The sequence below is a fragment of the Spinacia oleracea genome, chromosome 5 (assembly GCF_020520425.1).
Source record: "Spinacia oleracea cultivar Varoflay chromosome 5, BTI_SOV_V1, whole genome shotgun sequence".
Classification (NCBI taxonomy): Eukaryota; Viridiplantae; Streptophyta; class Magnoliopsida; order Caryophyllales; family Amaranthaceae; genus Spinacia; species Spinacia oleracea.
Window position 1 is genome coordinate 106,886,005 of NC_079491.1, and position 6,384 is coordinate 106,892,388.

The 6,384-nt window shown below is 33.1% G+C and overlaps 2 long non-coding RNA genes across 2 annotated transcripts; both read left to right on the forward strand.

Annotated features, from left to right (window-relative positions):
• Positions 1-355: 355 nt before the first annotated feature.
• LOC110796962 (uncharacterized) lies at positions 356-1,270 on the forward strand. The gene is made up of 4 exons (XR_002535707.2): positions 356-388; positions 474-522; positions 603-685; positions 1,183-1,270. It is a non-coding gene; the product is annotated as an uncharacterized lncRNA (long non-coding RNA).
• A 182-nt stretch (positions 1,271-1,452) lies between these two features.
• LOC130461895 (uncharacterized) lies at positions 1,453-6,150 on the forward strand. The gene is made up of 2 exons (XR_008921889.1): positions 1,453-1,540; positions 5,886-6,150. It is a non-coding gene; the product is annotated as an uncharacterized lncRNA (long non-coding RNA).
• The last annotated feature ends 234 nt before the right edge of the window (positions 6,151-6,384 follow it).

Consider the following 6,384-nt stretch of genomic DNA (forward strand, 5'->3'; position numbering starts at 1 on the left):
TTGAACTATTTTGGTCGCTGATCTCAAAAGAGGTTAAGGCTAATCATGTGAACTAAAACAAATGTTGAACTATTTTGATAAGGTTTACAAAGCCAGCAGTGGCCTCAAGGTTGCTGTTGAACTTTGTGGTGAGCTAAAACTGATTAATTGTGCATAATAATTTCTAGTAGCAGTAATTGAACTATTTTGGTCGCTGATCTCAAAAGAGGTTAAGGCTAATCACCCAAAGATTATCAGGTGAATTTCCTGGTTATATGATTCAAACTACATCCTTTCTAGGTCATTAATTCTCAAGCATCGATCCCTTGTTTCTTAATTTCAGCTTGTTGGGGTTGTTGCGGTTGAAGTCACAGGAGGGCTAACCATAGACTTTGTTCCAGGAAGAATGGTTTGTGCTTCCTATACATTCATGATTGTTATATTCTTGTTCGTTATTGTATAACAATAGTACCTGATTATCGATGTTATACCAGGATTGCGCAGATTCTCCTGATGAAGGACGCCTTCCTGATGCAAATCAAGGTACGTACGTATTCTACCCTCTCATCAGTAATATGACAGTTTAGTAGTACATGTTACTAACAACATAAAATGGGTTGCAGGTGCCGGACATTTGAGAGAAATCTTTTACAGAATGGGGCTTTCTGACAAGGATATTGTCGCGCTTTCAGGAGGCCACACTCTGGTAAACTACATACCTTAGCTTGGACAAGATTACAACAATGCTAGGACTAACCTAAACTAGTCATACATGACTTGTGTGCTACCATCGCCGAGTATAGTCGTCGTATACTCTAGAGCTGCTGAAATTTTGCCCCACTCACAGTGGAACAATTACATGAGATGAACTTTGAGGGATTTTAAAAGATATATACTTCATATATAATGTGAGATTTAGATTTCAAGTAGACCTTAAATCGCCCTGTGATTAGATTTTTACGCAATTTTTGCCCCTCCTGTTTAATTTTTTGCTTTTATAGTTTGATTATCCCATATTTACATGATTTTATTGTCAACTACAGTGTTAGATTTTTGAGAACAAGATGTATTGATAGTTGTCGTGATTTATAAAATACTAGTTATTCTTTGACATCTCTTTATGTCAGCATTTCCATGCAATTATAAGCATTGTATTCCTTTTCACTTTGTTGCTTGATATTTTAAGTCTGTGAATTGGTACAGGTATATTTATCACCATTTGATGGGACATGAAGTCGAGATGCAGGTGGTTTGAAATACTTTGCCTCGTCGATTTGGCGCTCCAGGTCTTACAGAGTTGAATGCATCTCAGGTATTATATTCTTGTGTTTAACATTGTTCTTGTAGGGTACTAACTTATGCGGTATACTACTCTTAATAATAACCTTCTCTATTACATCCAGTGTGTATATTATGTGGTTTGTTAATTGTTTCTAATTTACTTTGGATTTTGATTTCTAGCTACAATAATCGGGCAATTATGGAGGCTGCTCAATTACTGCTTTATTTCGGAGTTGAACAAATCATCTATGTTTCTGAAATGACGCACTGCTAAATAAAGGTTTTTATTCTTAACTATACCACTTCAAAGCACTATTTCTTTTCAGAGTTTCTGATTCAAGCACATTCTAACTCTTATTCTCAAACACCTAATACAGCTTAAGATTCAGAAATGTTTCACGGTAATACATCTGAGCTTAATAGAAGTATCAACATAAATTAAGAGATTATGTTCTGAAATAGATAGTTGCTCTTATGTTCTGATCCTGCGTCTGTACTGCTCATAAACACTATTTATAGAAGAACAAAAAAGTGAAAAACAATATGAAGCTATTAAAGTGAAGTACATAACTGAAACATATGAGCTAATTAATCTTATACTTTAGGCCACCTAAGAACCTAAGGACTTTCGTTCCCAATTTTGAACTAAATAACCAAAGGACTCATTTCAAACTTATTACATAATTAATATGCTTAGTTTTAAGTTTTCAATACTCGTTCCAATCGATTATGCACATTTAAGGATCATTGGATCGTTATAGGTCATATTTAGGCTAAAATGACACTTTCGCTCCCAACTTTGAACTAACGAACTTAAGATCTCATTTCAAACTTACTACATGATTCATATGATTAGTTTTAAATTTCCAAGACTCAATCCAATCTATTTATGCACATTTGAGACTTGTTTGGCCATTATAGGTCATATTTAGGCTAAAATGACATTTTCGCTCACAACTTTGAACTAACGAACCTAAGGACTCACTTCCAACTTATTACATGATTAATATGATTATTGTAAGTTTTCAAGACTCAATCCAATCGATTTATGCACATTTGAGACTTGTTTGGTCGTTATAGGTCATATTTAGGCTAAAATGAGGCATTTTCGCTCCCAACTTTGAACTAACGAACCTAAGAACTCATTTCAAACTTACTACATGATTCATATGATTAGTTTTAACTTTCCAAGACTCAATCCAATCTATTTATGCACATTTGAGACTTGTTTGACCATTATAGGTCATATTTAGGCTAATATGACATATTCGCTCCCAACTTTGAACTAACGAACCTAAAAACTCATTTCAAACTTACTACATGATTCATATGATTATTTTTAACTTTTCAAGACTCAATCCAATCTATTTTTGCACATTCGAGAGTTGTTTGGCCGTTATTGGTCATATTTAAGCTAAAATGACATTTTCGCTCACAACTTTGTACTAACGAACTTAAGAACTCATTTCAAACTTATTACATGACTCATAAGATTATTTTTAAGTTTCCAAGACTCAATCCAATCTATTTATGCACATTTGAGACTTGTTTGGTCGTTATAGGTCATATTTATGCTAAAATAAAGCATTTTCGCTCCCAATTTTGAACTAAATAACCTAAGGACTCATTTCAAACGTATTACATGATCAATATGCTTAATTTTAAGTTTTCAATACTCGTTCCAATCGATTTATGCACATTTAAGGATCATTGGATCGTTATAGGTCATATTTAGGCTAAAATGACATTTTCGCCAGAAGATGCTAATAAATATGACTTTTGAATGTGCTGTTACAAACTTAGCAAAAAATTATGAGTAACAGATGTCATTATGATTCGGCTATTTGATGGTTTGATATCTATAAGCTGAATCCTAATGAAATGCATAGCCTTTATGCCCTAAGGTACCTAGGTGATTTCAGTAGTTCACACTCTCACAGCCTTCATTAGCTCCAAGCTTTATTACTGCTACTCTTGATAAGTCACTCAGTCCAAACTTAAGATGATTAGTGATCTCTCAAATTTGCAGTCATATAAACTCCTTTACCTTATCAAAGAGTACTCCATCAATGTGGAGGGTGATACTTTGAGCTTAACCTTTTCTGCCTCGTCCAATTACCTCTCCCTTGTATATTTATTGTAGACATTCTTGAGTCTTGATTGTTTAGGAATGTAGGAAGTTAATCAGGGTTTGTCTTTTAGGATACCTCTCCCAAACCTATCTTGTAGAGGTGTATTATAGATGAGTGAGTCATAAATCTTTCTTGTTTCTCATTCTGGGTCTGTTATTGGAAGACATTTTTGCGAGCTACTGAAATGTTTGCTGGCTCGGTCATTTTTAACAGCTATCTTAACCTTTAAAAGTTGCTTCAAAGCACTGCCCAACGACCTTCAGTAGAGTTGTGGCACGATCAAAACTTAGTTTAGGTTTCTTTTGGAAAACGCTATCTTAGTTTTAAAGGGAACAAGGCACACCAAGATGCACAGGGATGCACTGATCTGTACTGATTTGTGCTGCTGCATTGATCAGTTCTGCTCCTGCCGCTGCATTGATCGGTGCTGCTGATGCCGCACTGATCTGTTGCCTACATGCTGATCTGCTGCTGCTGCACTAGTGCTGATCTGCTACACGTACTGATCTCCTACAAGGGAATTGAAATGTGATAAAATGATAGTCAATACAATAAAATAAAATAAAAGGGAATGCAAGTTGTTTATTTAAGATGTAACGAATTTGAAATTGATTGAAGAAAAGTCTTATCAACATAATATTAAATATTGCATAAATTTATCAATGTGATTAGTATATGAACTGATGGAATGGAAATGAGCTAGCAATATTTGTTTGTGATGTCTTAATTGACATGTGTATTTGGAATTAATGATTGGCACGTACTGTACAACTTTGTACCTTATTGCACAATGTTTTGCAACATAATTGTTGATATATTAATGTTAGTTATATTAGTATAACTTGTATTTGGTAAGATTTAGTACATTTTGATATGTTGTAATTTAATTATATAGGGCTGCTCCTCCCAAATTTAAAATCTAACATCGGAAATTCAGAGAAATTATATATATATATATATATATATATATATAAACTAATGGAATACTACGTAAATTGTTGGGCACTAACTTAATTGACTTAAATGACATTTCCGCTCCCAACTTTGAACTAAAAAACCTAAGGACTCATTTAATTCTTATTACATGACTAATATGCATAGTTTTAACTTTTTAAAACTCATTCGAATCTATTTATTCACATTTAAGGGTCATTGGATCGTTATAGGTTATATTTAGGCTAAAATGACATTTCTGCTCCCAACTTTGAACTAAAGAACCTAAGGACTCATTTAATTCTTATTACATGACTAATATACATAGTTTTAACTTTCTAAAACTCATTTGAATCTATTTATGCACATTTAAGGGTCATTGGGTCGTTACAGGTCATATTTAGAGCTAAAATGACATTTCCGCTCCCAACTTTGAACTAAAGAACATAAGGACTCATTTGATTCTTATTACACGATTAATATGCATAGTTTTAACTTTCTAAAACTTATTCGAATCTATTTATGCACATTTCAAGATTATTGGGTCGTTATAGGTCATATTTAGGCTAAAATGACATTTCCGCTCCCAACTTTGAACTAAAGAACCTAAGGAATCGTTTGATTCTTATTACATGACTAATATGCATAGTTTTAACTTTCTAAAACTAATTCGAATCTATTTATGCACATTTAAGGGTCATTGGATCGTTATAGGTCATATTTAGAGCTAAAATGACATTTCCGCTCCCAACTTTGAACTAAAGAACATAAGGACTCATTTGATTCTTATTACATGATTAATATGCATAGTTTTAACTCTCTAAAACTCATTGCAATCTATTTATGCACATTTAAGACTCACTGGATCGTTATAGGTCATATTTAGAGCTAAAATGATATTTCCGCTCCCAACTTTAAACTAAAGAACCTAAGGATACATTTGATTCTTATTACATGACTAAAATGCATAGATTTAAATTTCTAAAACTTATTCAAATCTATTTATGCACATTTAAGGCTCATTGGGTCGTTATAGGTCATATTTAGGCTAAAATGACATTTATGCTCCCAACCTTGAACTAAAGAACATAAGGACTCATTTGATTCTTATGACATGACTAATATGCATAGTTTTAACTTTCTAAAACTTATGAATCTATTTATGCACATTTAAAGATCATTGGGTCGTTATAGACTTATAGGTCATATTTAGGCTAAAATGACATTTCCGCTCCCAACTTTGAACTAAAGAACCTAAGGATACATTTGATTCTTATTACATGACTAATATGCATAGTTTTAACTTTCTAAAACTCATTCGAACCTATTTATGCACATTTAAGGCTCGTTGGGTCGTTATAGGTCATATTTAGAGCTAAAATGACATTTCCGCTCCCAACTTTGGGTCGTTATAGGTAATCAATTAATTTTTCTTACTCTTAATTGATTCGTATTCTAGACTATTAGTACATTGTCATTAGTTGCTTGAATGTTAAAATGTGACATTTCATTTCCATTTAATCGATCTAATTCTCCCATCAAAATTTTGTTTTTGTAAAGGTCTATTCTCCGAAGACTGCGCCTTATGCTAGTGAGGAAAATGATGTGGTTCGTGAGCAATGGGCTAAGTTTTATACCAGCATGTATTTATTATTGATCTGAGGGCGCTTGATCGAGTTGGTTTAGATGTTATAGAACAATTTTTTATGTTGAAATGTATGCTTACGTTGAAATTGGAACGTACATATATTTATTTAAATGTATATATATGGTACGTGCACTTTGGTTTTGGGATATATATACAAAACACCAGTTATTGTTTTTATATTTGTTATATAGGTTGCGATATTCTATTATTGTTGTGACAGGTTTCTATATTTGGTGCAAGGCACTCTAGGTATCCCTAAACAAAACTAAAATAAAACTAAAATTTTCCCGCCAAAAGTGCTTTGTTGCAGCGTACATATATATATGTACGGTGCAACAAGGGTGAAAAATTTGGCAAAATTTCAGACTTGTTGCAGCGTACAAATAGATGTACCCTGCAACAAGTGGGGTC